The sequence below is a fragment of the Lynx canadensis genome, chromosome B3 (assembly GCF_007474595.2).
Source record: "Lynx canadensis isolate LIC74 chromosome B3, mLynCan4.pri.v2, whole genome shotgun sequence".
Lineage (NCBI taxonomy): Eukaryota > Metazoa > Chordata > Mammalia > Carnivora > Felidae > Lynx > Lynx canadensis.
Genome location: NC_044308.2, coordinates 81,809,262 through 81,824,857, shown reverse-complemented (window position 1 = coordinate 81,824,857; position 15,596 = coordinate 81,809,262). Strand labels below are relative to the sequence as shown.

General features: G+C 39.2%; 1 protein-coding gene across 1 annotated transcript in view; it reads right to left on the bottom strand.

Moving 5' to 3' along the window:
- Nucleotides 1-13,746, bottom strand: part of AKAP6 (A-kinase anchoring protein 6) — a 481,187-nt gene extending 467,441 nt beyond the window's left edge. The window contains exon 1 of the mRNA XM_030318904.1: nucleotides 13,584-13,746. The gene's annotated coding sequence lies outside the window, so the exon portion shown is untranslated. The remainder of the gene's footprint in view (nucleotides 1-13,583) is intronic.
- Between the last annotated feature and the right edge of the window lie 1,850 nt (nucleotides 13,747-15,596).

Sequence of the window (15,596 nt, the reverse complement as noted above, 5' to 3'; positions counted from 1 at the left end):
GTTATTTGAGGATGACATGACAGGCAGTCTTCCTGTCCTCCCCCAAATGTCCCTTAGTAACCTTGTCAAAAGCCTGTTCTGTCCTAGAGGATAGAACTCTTTTTCCCAGAGATCTTCCCCTTGTAACCATTTCTCAATTTAGTCAATTTAGGTCCACTTGTTTGTCTTAGTAGCTGAACATTTAGACATTTATGGTTGAGGGAGTAATACAATGGTTACTAGTAACAATATCATGACCAATTACTAAGTGAGAGCATGAAGCAGGGACTGTTCTGGGAGTCATGGGCATTCTTCTCAGCAAGCTTGTGAGGCAGGTGTCAGCATTTCCATTTTACAGACAAACAAACTGAGGCTCAGCAAGGTTGAGCAACTTGCCCAAGGAACACTGTTAGTAGCAAAAAGCAGAATTCAATATCAGATCGGTCTTTCACCAAAGCCCTTGAGTGCTCTTTGCATTACTTCACTTACTCATTTAAGGCCTAACTTTGATCACTAAATTATAAAAATAGTAATGGTTAACACTGCTATGGTAATTAACAAATTGGTGCGTTGAACCACATGAAACTGCCAATGTTTGGCCATTTTTGACCTACAGAAATGGAAATTTCATGTAATTTGACCTTTAAAAAGTACATACATTGGTATTTTTTTAAATGTCTAGAAAAGCAGTGTGACTTTCTAAAAAGATTCTACATCAAGCAGGAAGGGTAAAAGAGAACCAAATATTTCACTCACCTCATTAACAGAAAATACATATTATGGCTAAAAAGAGAAATAACAAATATAAAATACATGAATTGGCAAAATAAGGACTGTTAAAAAGGGTTTACCACTACAAATTATTGTGAAAAACAATAATTTGCTGATGTAAGTACTAACTTAGACATTGACTATAGGTTAACCACAAAGACTACTATGAAACACAAGCCTCATGAAACACACAAGTGTGAAATTTAAATGGTGTATAAATTAAAGTATGTTTTAATCTACGTGAAGGCACTAAGAAAATTTAAAATGTTCTATGGAACATTGTTTTGGAAAAACTCAAAAGACTGAACAATCGAAAGATATGGAAAACCCTATAACTGAGGCATAAAATATTAGAGCTACAAGGAAACAAAAAATCATTTAAATATAGTCCTTTTGTGCTATCAACTATAGCCAAATTATGGAAAGAACCCAAATGTCCATCAACTGATAAATGGATAAGGAAGATGTGGTGTGTATATATACACATATAATGGAATATTACTCGGCTATGTAAAAAAATGAAATCTTGCCATTTGCAACAAGGTGGATGGAACTGGAGGGTATTATGCTAAGTGAGATAAGTCAGTCAGAAAAAGCCAGGTATCATGTTTTCATTCATATGTGGAACTTGAGAAACTTAACAGAAGACCATGGGGGAAGGGAAGGAAAAATAAGCTACAAACAGAGAGGGAGGCAAACCATAAGAGACTTTTAAATACAGAGAACAAACGAAGGGTTGATGGGGTTGGGGGAGTGGGGAAAATGGGTGATGGGCATTGAGGAGGGCTCTTGTTGAGATGAGCACTGGCTGTTGAATGTAAGTGATAAATCATGGGACTCTAATCCCGGAGCCAAGACTATACTGTCTACACTGTATATTGGCTAACTTGACAATAAATTATTAAAAATAATAAGTGAAATAAAATTTAAAAAGTAAATAAATAAATAAATTTAATCCTTTGGATTTTTTGTACAGGAAACTAATGTTCAGCAGATACTAAAACTCAGGTTCCTTACTTCCAGTCCAGGGCTCTTTAAAATAGACCAGAATAGGAACACCTGGGTAGCAGCTCAGTCGGTTAAGTGTCCAACTTAAGCTCAGGTCATGATCTCACAGTTTGTGGGTTCGAGCCCCACATCCAGCTCTGTGTTGATAGCTCAGAGCCTGGAGCCTGCTTCAGATTCTGTGTCTCCCTCTCTCTCTGACCCTCCCCTGCTCACATTCTGTTTCTCCCTCTCTCTCTAAGATAAATAAACATTTTAAAAAATTTTTTTAATACTTTAAATTAGATAGATCAGAATAACATTCTATTTGAACACAATAATGTCCTTGTGTGTTTCAACTGGCCATGGCATGTATTGCAGATGTAAGAAAATTTTCATGAGGCATAACTTTTATCCTGCAGCATGATGAGGCTGCTAAAGTAGGCATCTTAAATATGTTTCATAACCATAAAATAAAAACACTATGAGTTTTAAAATTCAACAGCATTACATTTTCTTATTCAGCCTGTTATTATTATGGTATAACCAGAACACAGCCCTCTCCCAGGATGTTTTTCTAATTACTTTTGGATATTGTTTTGCCTTTTTACAGAGAAAGGCATTCTAAAAATAGAATGCTGTCAAAATGGCTTGAATTTCAAGAAAAAAAATTTCACACCTGCTCTCTGAGAAATAAATACTCAGTTCAAAAGCATGACATTTAGAATATGTCTTTGGTACAAAATCCAGCTATCAGTATCCACTGCTAAAACACAGTTTGCCTCTAATTCAACATAAATGGCGGAAATCAGCTATCCTAATTATTACCTTCATTTATGAAGCCGTATGTTCTTCTGGATAAACAACTGTATTGCTGTGTGCCTGTGCTTTGCTTTACTTCCCATTAGAGTATTTTAAATTTTTTTTTTCAACGTTTATTTATTTTTGGGACAGAGAGAGACAGAGCATGAACGGGGGAGGGGCAGAGAGAGAGGGAGACACAGAATCGGAAACAGGCTCCAGGCTCTGAGCCATCAGCCCAGAGCCCGACGCGGGGCTCGAACTCACGGACCGCGAGATCGTGACCTGGCTGAAGTCGGACGCTTAACCGACTGCGCCACCCAGGCGCCCCCCCATTAGAGTATTTTAAATAGCAAAAGGGAAGGATTGACTGTCATAGCTTATCATTCCCCCTATCTTGTCCTTTCCCTGGAGATGCTTTCAATAACCACCAATTCATCAATCTGAGATTTACACCTAAGGATTCATGGTTGAAAGAAGAATAAATAACTATTTCTGAAGGAAACTCAAGTTCACTAAAGAGATAGAAAGAAAGAGACAACCAATAGAAGTATCAGTGTATCTTTCAAATGACCTGTGAAACCCCAGGTATTTTACAGAAACCCTGTAAAGAGTAAGAGCCCATCAGAACTGCCTAGGCAATATGCCTGCTTTCAATGGAATAATTTAGAATAACTGGATGGTGCATGATGGCCTACCCATCAACCACGAGGGCTTCCTGGCATGCCATCTGAAATAATAAGAGCCACTCAAGGATGTTTAGAAACTTGAAAAGCATCACTGCAAAAGAGAACCCATTTACTACATATTGAATATAATCATATTGCCTCCCTCATAGGGTTATATAGATTCATTCATTCTTGCAACAAATATTTATTGAGCATCTACCATATGCCAGGCATTATTCTAGGAGCTAATGAAACATCAATGAACAAAACAGACAAAAAAATCTCTGCCCTTGTGCAATTTGCTTCATACTAAGACAATGAGAAAAATGTATAGTTTGCAGATGGCGATAAGTGCTATGGAGAAAAATTAAGCAGGGAAAGGAAATTAAGTGAACTAATACATGTGCCCAGCAAAGTATAACCATTTAAAATATATTAAAGGGATTTTCTCTCCATTAATGAAAGCTTTGAAAATTATTTCCTTGGTTTAGGGATTGGAGTTGAGAAATTGAATTTCTTCTTGGGAGAATAGTAATCTTATCCCACTACTTCAGAGAAGTAAAATAATAATAATTCATTTGGGGTGCCTAGGTGGCTCAGTTGGTTAAGCATCTGATTCTCAATCTCAGCTCAGGTCTTAACCTTAGGTTTGCCAGTCCAAGCCCTGCTCTGGGCTCTATGCTGGGAGTGGAGCCTACTTAAAAAATAATAATAACAATAACTTATTTATCAAAGCTTTGTGCCAATAAGATTACATAAAAATGTATTTTCAACCTGTAAAATGGATATTCTCCTCATTTTATATGTGGGGAAAATGACACTCTAGGAAACTCAAAATCAAAGATTTAATAATTATAGGTTAGAGGGGCACCTGGGTGGCTCAGTCAGCTGAGCGTCCAACTTCAGCTCAGGTCATGATCTCACAGTTTGTGAGTTCAAGCCCTGTGTCAGGCTCACTGCTGTCAGCCTGTCAGTGCAGAGTCCTCTTCAGATCCTCTGTCCCCTCTCCTTTCCCCTCCCCCACACGTTCTTCTGCAAAATAAATAATATTTAGTAATAATAATAATAATAATAATTTTATGTTAGAGCTGAGATTCAAAGGTAAATACACTAGCTCCAAAATTTACCCTTCCAAGTTCTGTTTAGGGTGTCAGAAGATGGAGTGATTCAAGAAGGAAGCCTCCCCTACCACAAATCTCCTGCATAGAGAATATCAGCATATATACATTTGTGTAAATTATTGGATTTTAGGATTCTAAAACCCAAAATGGAAGCCCTCATTTGGTGCAAATTATTGTAAAAAAATCACTTTAGGTTTGGTAATACAACATTTCCATCACCATCTGAAGTTTTAGACTATCTTTAAAAAGGAACATTTCGTTTTGTCCCCAAGCTTGTTGACCCCACTCATTTACTACTTCTTGTTTAGGTTTTTAATCATATATGGTAGTTATACAAGGATGGCGTTAAAATCTTATATCTAAGAACCAAAGAAAAACAACATGGCAAAGATCATGATTCTTGTTATTTTCTTGAAGAATAATAAAAAATAAATAAAACTTGGCACCTAGATGGCTCAGTCTAGCATCTGACTCTTGATTTTGGCTCAGGTCATTATCTCACTGTCATGGGATCAAGCCCTGCATCCAGCTCCAAGCTAGGTGTGGAGCCTGCTTAAGAGTCTTTCTCTCCCTCTCCCCTTGCCCCTCCTCCACCAAGATTAAAACAAAACATGTGAGCTTATTCACCTTCACAACAAATAAACCTAATAATATTAACCAGAGAAAAGAACAAAAGGAAAAACTCTCTGAGTAAAAAATATCCTGGTGAAACATGTCTCTTCTTAAGCTGGTTATGTTACCTTTTTCTTTGTCCTCTGCCTCTTAGCCTATTCCTTTTCAGTTTAATTGGTTAAAATTCACATGTTTACAAATCATGTATCAATTATTTATTGCTAAATTAGTGAAAACCATAATATCTTAATTCACCAGTCTAATTCTTTATTAGTTCTCAAAGCAATCGTTAGTTCTCTGAGATAGTTTTAGAGGTTGTTTTTATTTCTTGCCTTTCTTTTCAAATCTGTCCTTTCTCTTCAAGCAGCTGCTCTTCTGAGACAGGTTTTCCCCTATGGTATTCTAGAAGCTGAATGCCACACCTAGTTGAAGCTGAAGATACACTGCTGTGGTGCCTTGCTGCATTGCCCACCTTCTCACCACACTCTCCTTCTTATGTTTATTTATTTTAAATTGAAAACGTAATGTAATAACAACACTAAAGGACAAATTTTTTAACTACATTTGTACACCTGCTTTTATTTTTGCATAATGTCCTGCTATTCTGAATATTTCTAGTTAATCCCACTCAGGCTGCCTACATGAGTGACCAAAATAAATGTTAAAAAGTCATTCCCTTTTGGGGTGCCTGGGTGGCTAGTCGGTTAAGCGTCTGACTCTAATTTTGACTCAGGTCATGATCTCGAGGTTTGTGGGTTCAAGCCCTGTGTCAGTCTCTGCACTGGCAGTGGGAGCCTGCTTGGGATTTTCTCTTCCTCTACCCGCCTGTTGCTCTCTGCCCCTCCCCCCCATCAAAATAAATAAATAAACTTTAAAAAAATTTTAAAAAGAGTCATTCTCTTTTACTTCACACACACACACATACACACACGCATGGAAAAACAAAAACAAAAAAAACAAGTTAAATACAGTGTGATATTTGAATTAACTACTAAAGCTAAATGTAAGCAGATTACTTCACTAGGGGAGCACCAGTGTTACTTGTTTTAGATGGGCTATTTTTATGCTAATGTAATGGGAATAAACTGTGGCTGGGGAGACTGGAGGACTGCTGGAGGAGAGAATCATGGTGGGTCCAGAGCTATGCCAGAAGGTAACAGGAGTAAGAAAGAGACTGGTGGGGTAGAAACAAACTATGAACTCTAAGAATTGAAAGAGCTGAGAGGGGTGTGAAACAATGATTGTGAGGGGACCAAAGTAAAGAGTTATTTCAGGAAAAATATATAAATCAAGGAATTGAATGAAAAGAACGAAAGATGAGAGGGTAGGCTCAGATATACCTAGAGCTCCATCCCAGAGAAACTCTAGAAAAAGAGAACTAGTCCACACTGTCTGCAAGCACAGCCCAAGCAACTGGATGTTAAATCTATGACAAGCTCTCCAGGTAATATACATGCACATGCTTTTGGTTGTCCTAATTTGTAAAGTGTTTGTTCCTTCAGCACATGATCTTGTACATGGTAGATAGCTGACACATTTGTTGATGGCTGACTAGTGAAATTATCTAACACAGCTGGTTTTACAGCTTGTACAATGGTGGCCACAGTGGGCATTAGGATCTTTACCAAGTACACAGTAAGGCCATGAGTCCTTGGTGCTTGATCCTTAGAGAAAACTCCAATGCCCCCTAGTTCTCTAAGAAATGACAAGAGCCCCTCAAATATTTGTCAGGTCCTTGTTTACTCTCATCCAGTCAAAACCAACCCCCAAAAAAGTTATCTTTCTCCTGTGCAGCAAGTGCCATTATTCATATTAATTCTCTAACAATTCTCTGTACATCTGTAGATTAATATAGCTTCTTCTCACTGTAACATGATGGGTCAGAGTGTTTCACATACTATAAGGTCCAGGAGTCCATTACCAATATCTCATTATTATAAATAGTCATGGTAGATCCAGACTTACAAACATCAGCATGGCTGGGACGGCCTTGCTAGGGAAGGGTTCATTATAAATATTGACTATATGGGGCGCCTGGGTGGCGCAGTCGGTTAAGCATCCGACTTCAGCCAGGTCACGATCTCGCGGTCCGTGAGTTCGAGCCCCGCGTCGGGCTCTGGGCTGATGGCTCAGAGCCTGGAGCCTGTTTCCGATTCTGTGTCTCCCTCTCTCTCTGCCCCTCCCCCGTTCATGCTCTGTCTCTCTCTGTCCCAAAAATAAATAAACGTTAAAAAAAAAAATTAAAAATAAATAAATAAATATTGACTATAATTCCCCTTTTAATTAAAAAAAAATGTGAACTCTTTCTGTAGTAGTATAACCTCAAATTTTAGGTCCCCAGTTTCCTGGAGAGAGAGAATATTAAAAAATAAATAAATAAAAATAATGCTGAAAAAATATCCAGCCAGCATAAAAATGCTGTGTAATTTAAATAAGAGTTAAACAAAGAAGGTGATAAAAGTAATCAAGGAGTAAACAAAGAGTGGGAGAATAAATATAAACAATGAACCCACAGGATGGTTAATTAGCTTGCTTTGCAAAGATCTGATTTCTCCCCTGAAAGCAATGGTAATGACAAATAGGCCTGACCTACCAAATATCTTCAGGTATAATGTAACATGTCCCCCACTGCCTATAAAAGAAATGCCACTGAATTACTGTGCATGGCACTGAATTACCATGGATGCCTTTAAATTACCACGTATGGAGTCTTTGCCCTGGGTTGTTTTGACAATGGTACTTCAGTTATTTTAAGCTCTACAATTTCTGTTTGAATTGTTCCAGAGCAGAGGTCTCAAACTCAAGTATCTACAGGGCTCAGGCAGTAGCAGTTGGGGGTAAATGGAGGGGACTGATGGGAGACCATGATGAATTGGAGAGTACTGCTAAGTCAACCCTTGCCAAATGAGACACATCATCTAATTCTTAAAGAGAAATCTGGAACTTAAATTTGAGTGTCAATTTTTTATATCAAAATGGCCATACAGGACTGCCAAATAACTTGCAGGGTCCAGTATAAAATGAAAATGCAGAACCCCTTGCTCAAAATTATTCTTATGAATTTCACGATGGTGACTGCAGAACATTAAATCAAGTGAGGACTCTTCTTAGCACGGGCCCTATGTGACTACATGGGCTACAAGCACATGAAGCCCGCCCTGGAGGCCTGCAGGCCAAGTTTGGCCCATGAATTGTCCTGCTTGAGACCATGTTCTAGAGATTCTACAATCTCTCCCCATTTCTCTTTGTGACTCAAAGCACCCAGCTGCAAAATGCCTGGAAGAATTTGAAACATGCCCTTTAGCTGAAAAACAGATAAAAACATCACTGGTGGCTTACAAGGGAAACAAAGTCTCTCCTCTGTCCTCACCAAGTCTCAAAACCAGCTGGGGGATTTACCTGCTGATAGGGATGTGCTTATAGAGAAAAATATCTTTTGCCTTATTATTTCAAAATACCTAAAAGTCTGTTGCTGTGGCCAAAGTCCTATAAAAAGTGATATTCCCCCAAAATGCCTTCCCACTCATGGCCCATTTACAGAGTTGGGTACATGCAATTGCCATCAAAGGAAAATAATCAATCTGCAAGTGATTGATTGTCACAAGTCAGACACAACTTACATATGTATGAACATGCACCTGAAAACTTTCAGGAAAGTTTATGAAAATACAATCACAGTTTTAAACACTTTAGTTAATATAATCACTTAAAGAAATGTCTCTCATTTAAAGTGATATTTGTAAGGCATACTAGGAGGAATGGACAGGCTGCTCATGGCTGGAGGTGACTGAACTTGTGCCCATGTGGCATATACCTCCACTGGCTCACTGGATAAAACAATCAATTTAGAAGGCTCTCAGGATAGTTTTTAAAAGTGAGAAATATCATGGGGCGCCTGGGTGGCGCAGTCGGTTAAGCGTCCGACTTCAGCCAGGTCACGATCTCGCGGTTGGTGAGTTCGAGCCCCGCGTCGGGCTCTGGGCTGATGGCTCAGAGCCTGGAGCCTGTTTCCGATTCTGTGTCTCCCTCTCTCTCTGCCCCTCCCCCGTTCATGCTCTGCCTCTCTCTGTCCCAAAAATAAATAAACGTTGAAAAAATAAATAAATAAATAAAAGTGAGAAATATCTTTTATAAAAGTGAAAAAAAAATCTCTCCTTAACTGATCTGTCATATACATTTCATATTTCCATATGTCAGGTTGAAGTCAATTGAGATGGATATGTACTTTGTGGTTGATGACAATTATACCTTCCAGAACAGCTCATATACCAACAGGATGATAACTGCCATGCAAGCTTTGTTTATACCTAGCAAAATTCTAATCCAAACCTAAGCAGAAAGATAACAAGGCTATAATTTGATGCAGTGACTTTACCTCCACATGTACATCACACATGCATAGGCACCTATACATATGTGCAGAAATAATATCTATTATATTATTAGATATATATATCTTATATCTATTATATCATATGTGTGTATAAATATATATATATATATATATATAAAATATCTATTACCAAGTGGAACGTAACTAAATAGAAATAGTAGTATTATAGTATCAGAGAGAATAAATTATTCCAGTATAAATTTACCTGTTTATTTTTGTCTACCCCTCTAGAATATAATGGGGGGAGAGATTTGCATCTGTCTTGTTTACTCCTATGTTCCCTCACATTGCCTGGCACATAGTAGATACTCAATAAATACTTGAATTGAACTGAATCCATAGGATCAAAACAAATTATAATTCACTGATTCTAGGATTAGGAATAGGAGGAAATCAAACACATGTAGCAGGACTACAGACTTCCCTAAATTCCACTGACCTTTTATTTCCTAGTTAGAATCTAACTCATGCAGTCACTGTACCTACTAACTCTATTGCTTTCATGTCAGCCTCTCATTTCTGTAGCTCAGGCAGACACAAGCATGGACCTCCTTGGAGCAAGCTGGGACAAAGGTTAACGTCTTCCCAGAACCTAGAAAAGGCTAATGAGCTCCGTGGAATGATATCTCTAAGTATTCACCATACCAGAATCAATATCAATGTGCTGTCATGTATGCATTAGCCCCACAGTCAAACAAAGAACAGCCCTTAGAGCCCACTAATGATGCTGGGCGTGGATAGCTGGGGATGGACAAGATGATGCAGAGATGACTGTATCAGTTCTCCTCAAACACAAGGCTTCCAGGATGTTGCACAATACCATCATTCTGGTACTTTGTCAGAGATAGGAAGCATTTGGATTCAGCCACTGATACACTCAGCAAAAAAATTCTTTTTATCTTCTTGACCAAAGAGATATATTTGGAGTACACCTTCTGGCTGTGAGAGAAGTTTCCTCTTCTATTCCTTGTCTGGTGTTACCAGGGAATGCAACTGTCTTAAAGTTAGCTGAGCACTATTTATGTAGCTGATGAGACAAAATCAACAAACTTGATTCATTATTGACCTAGATAAGACCTGCCTTTAGAGCAATTCCATCATGCCCATAGTCATTCATCTAGCATTTCCGATATGTAGATCCTACTAGAAATATATGTTGAGCCAGGGTACTGGCAAAAGTTCTAAGCCTCAATTCTGTATTCGTTCAATCTCTAGGATCAGATAAAGATCTCACCAAAATTTAAGCTCTTCTGTGCAGTAAAATTGAACTTCTTGTCATAAATGGAATTTCATTCTATGTGTGAAAATGTGAAATCTGATTTTCCAATTAGAATGAGAAGGGTAAGATAAGTATGATAGAGTAAAGATGACTGATCCGTATGGTACACACAGTTAAGATGTCACAAAACCAAAATGTCTATGGGTATCACAGTCAAATCACATTGGTTTGGAATCCTCACCCAATCACTCATTAACTTAACTTAGCCAACTCTGTTAACCTGGCTAAGACTTGGTTTCTGCAAAACATGAATACCACCACCCAAACCTAAAAATGCAATTATTATTCTCTATCTCATAATGTCATTATAAGGGCTAAATGAGATATATATAATGTTAGGTCCAGTGCTGGATACATAATGAGAACATTATGAGAATTGTTATTTTGGTTACTATTTCTATCACTCCCATAAATAATTAACTTATTTGCAACTTTATAATTTAGGGGGGAAAGAAAGGCCATAACCAAAAGCATGCAGAAGGTTAGCTTCTTGTGAGGTTTCCATGGTGGAAACTTGGCCACATAGTAAACATGGTCTTTATGACCTTTCACTCATCACTGTGAAACAAAATTCTTTCAATTCTAGAAAGTTTCAGTGAAACACCACTAAATGCAGCCATAGAGCAATCTCTCCCCTCCCCCATACACACACACACACACACACACACACACACACACACACACCATCCACCCCTTGGGGATATATTAAAACTAAGGCAACTGAAATAGCCTTAGCCAGTAATTAAGACACGCAGCTAATCAGAGAGCAGCACAGAAGGCTGTGGCCTTCTGCAAAGAAACTGAGGATCAGGATGACAGCTCCCATTACTAGGGCTTTGTTCTCCTGGAGCAAAAAGAGCACAAAAGCATAAAGTTGGAGAACTGTAACTGCATTTTGAATACTTGCAGGAACAGGGGAGGGTGGGGTGGAGGGGGGGGTCACAGGTTCCTCTGAAAGGAGAGAATATTCTACCAGATAACTGCGTCAGCCCACACCCACCAGCGCCTTCCCCACCCTCAAAGCATGACTCCACTTTTTCTAACACTGCCCTTAAGGAATCTGGCTTCTGTGACTTCCAGTAATTGTACAAATCACCCATGATGAAGCAGCTGAACACACTGTTAGACAAAAGAAACAAAAATTAAACAAATAGAAAACTCATTAAAATGCTGGCTTTGGTTATTTTTACTCCTAACAATTCATGTTACCAAACAAGTCTTTCTTCCTTGCTTTTCCTTGGAAATAATACTTTAAAAGAATTCTAATGGGCACTGGGTGATTTTCTCCAGACTCATAATCCAGCAACTAGATACACTTTCCCTTCCCCCATCTCCATCTAGGACTCCTCCCTGTCACCTTACAGCTTCTGACTTAGCTGCGTTCATACCCAGCAGTCCCAGCAAAGCTTTCTGTTTGCATTATACAACAAAAAAGCAGGCAACGAACAATTCGTGGTCCTAAGTGCTTGCAATAAAGCCAGGCTGAGCTGACCTCTCCCATCCCATAGAGCTGCATGTCAGCCATATAAGCTTAAAGGATGGAGAGTAGTATGTATGTGATATGTATAAACAAACTAATTAAAATCTAAGGTCTCTCATTCCAGCTAGTGCCTAATGGGACCAATATGATCGACTGTGAGGAAAAAAAAGAAAGAAAGGATCACTCCAAGCTCACTAGAGATACTGCTTTTGCTGCTTCCTAGGATACATCTCTTTTAGGCTCAATAAACAGCCTAAAAGAAGGGCAACTCGGGGGTTGCCATTCTTTCCTTTAAGACTTTTCAAATAAAAACTATCAACTCAGCAGCACTGAGCCAAAAGACCACTCCCTGATTCCAAGTGGACATATTGATCAACTGAACTGACATGTGCCTCCTCCTTTCTCTGTCTTCGTAGCAATCAGCTGCACCAGAAAAATCCATTTCATTTCCCAAAACAAAAGGCAACACACTGCTCCTTAACTGGTACTGTCAGACTACAGTTTTTTTTTGGGGGGGGGGGGGGGATATATATATATATATAGGCAACAAAGATGCCTAAAGACATAGCTAAGAGTTGAAATGAACATGGTACATGTTTACTGTAGTTTAGAATTAAGTTGAGGTTATGACTGAGCCCAGAGATCTGTATTCACCACGGTCCCTGGGAACTCTGCTATTTATTCGTCTTACCAGATTCTGGCTAAAGTTAACAGCAGCACCCACTGGCACTTCCAGAGGCTCTCTTCAGCGTTACCCTTCATTGCAACTGCCGCAGAGAACAGACTTGTTACAAGTCCGCCTGCAAACAACTCCAGCTATTTTAGAGACTGTCTGGAGATGGAAAAATATCGTGGCAGGCTTTCAACTAACTATGAAGGACGTGGGTTGAAGGACGACCATATAAATCAAAAGGCTCAAGTAATTTCATTTGGTTTGGGTCTTCATGCTTTTAATAAATTCCATCGTGAACAGGCAAGAGATCCCCTTTCACATCAGGGTTATGTCAAATGCTTATTCAGCATTCGCTCCTTGCCATGAAGAAACTGAAACCCAACCGAGGTAGATACTAAATTTCATACTGTAAATCACTAAATATTTCAAAAATCACAAGAGCAAATAGGGGACCAATTAGCTCTGCCCAACAAATAAAAGAAATATATATCTTCACAATGCTGAAATGCTGTGAACTGCTCATTTCAGAGCCTATTTGGGATTTTGCAATAGAAAATTATCTTATGCTTATGAAAAATTCTATGAGAACAACAAAAATAAGAGGCAGAGATGGAGCAAGGATAATTCTATGTACTATGATTCCTGTATGACTCTTACAGGCCTTTGTCTTAACCCAGCAGCCTGAAAAACAGATTTAGGTAAAACAGCTCCTCTTTCCCTAGTCCATTTTAAGCAGACAACATCCCCCCATCTCCGCCTTAGCAGACACCGACTAACCAACAAAACAGCCGTGCAATTAAGGCCCGGACATTCAACACTTACCATCTCCCGCTCCCACCGTCTCCTTTTGATGTTTACAGCACATCTGTAGGATGCAATACTAGGAGATGCCTTGTTTGACCTGCTGCATGATGCTGTGACATCAGTTCAGATGATGCAGCTCATTATGGGAAAGACTGCTGTTGCTATGGCAACTGGGATGTGCTAGGAATCCTTGCTGCATTTCCAGTGGAGCCTGAGACAATACGGAAGCCCTGTAAGAAACAGACGATATGCAAAATGTAGACTAAAGGGAGAGGATCCCTCATTGGACTAAAATCCATAGATTTAAAAGGGATTTCCCTGAAGGCACATTGGAAAAAAATAAAAATTATCTCCTACTTTGTTGTTACACATTTAGAAAAGAATGAGGTTGGGGGAGATATAGATTTAATACTGAGCAAATAAAAACAAATGCACAGTGTTTCTCTGTTAGGCAGTTTGATCACTTATTCCTCTCTGGACAGCATGATGACATCTTTTTAAAAGTTATTAAAAAGAATTTTTGTTCACTTGTCAAAAAGTGAAAGAACAAAGCAGGGAGCAGGAAAAAAATGAAAAATGGAATATAAACAGCTGAGAAAGTGACTCTAACTCTGAAATAAATAAGTTTTAATTCTCAAAACATGAGCAAACTCCCACCAATGAACTCTTCCCTGATCATTTCCCCTGATGGAAACCAACCCTCAGGACCTTCTTAATGTAGTACAGCCCCAGCTCTCAGTTGAGCATTGACAGGCACATGCAAGGATGATCTATAGGGCATAACACATCACTCTCAATTCTAGGGCCCAATCCCTTGGCCTGCAGAGGACCTCTCCTGCTCACAGGCAAAATGCAAATCTTTTTTGGGAACAAACCTGGTGGTTGGAACAAGTAACCAACCTCCACAGTCACTGACGCCCCAAATATTGGAGCTCTGTTTTCCTTCCCTGGGGACAATAAGACACGGCAGGAAATTACTTGCACCTCTCCCCCCAAAAAAGCTGGAATTGTGTGAAAAGTCACATTTTTTTTAAATTTTTTAATTTTAGAAAGAGAGAGAACATGCAAGCAGGAGATGAGGGCAGAGGGAGAGAGAGAATCCTAAGCAGGTTCCATGGCCACACAGTCCAACATGAGGTTCAGTCCCACAGCCCTGGGATCATGACCTGAGTCAAAATCAAGAGTTGGACGCTCAACCAACTGGGACACCCAGGTGCCACATTTAAACAAGATACAGTAAGGTACTTCCCCAATTGTTGAAAGAAATGCAAATTTAAGGTAATCACTCTTTTCTATTCCTATGCATAAACAAATATTATGTGGTGGGAAGGGGTATGGGGAGGAGAAGATACGAACAGAGCAGCCATTTTTTGCATATTTAATACTCTTAGACCATGGGTTGAGACAGAATCAAGCTGACCTCCCTCTACTCTATCCTCAAACTCTGGAGAAGAACAATATTCTAAAAGCCCAAAATCTAACAAGACAATTATGTTGTCCTCTCTAACTTGAGATTGTAAATCGCATTGTTGGCTAACTGCATGGGGGATGAAGAGACAGAATGGCAGAAGAAATTCAGGCAGTGCCTTGGTAAATAGGAGCTGACAAAATGCCTGAGAGATGCCAGGATTCTAGCAGTGTGCATCATCAGCCATTCAGAGAACAGCCCTGCCCTGGATGGGAAGCTAGGATTGTTCCTGTTTCACCTAATGAGTACTTGTGAGACCAAGAGCAAGAGGTCGAAGTTGCCTGCCCAAGCTACCCATGCTTCAGTCACGGGCAGAGCTTGACTCCCATCCTTAATCTTAGACCACATGCTATATACCAAGAGAAATAACAGGCAACCACTCCAGAGCAAACACTTATCTGGGATTCAGGAAACATAGTGTTAATGCCAGTTTTTCCAGTGAGCATCTGTGTGCATTCAGGCCAATTAATGCACTTCAAGCCAATGCATTCAGGCCAATTAATGGACTTCAAGTTTTTCATCTGCAGAGATAATGTATTTCACTAATAACCATGGTTTTCAAG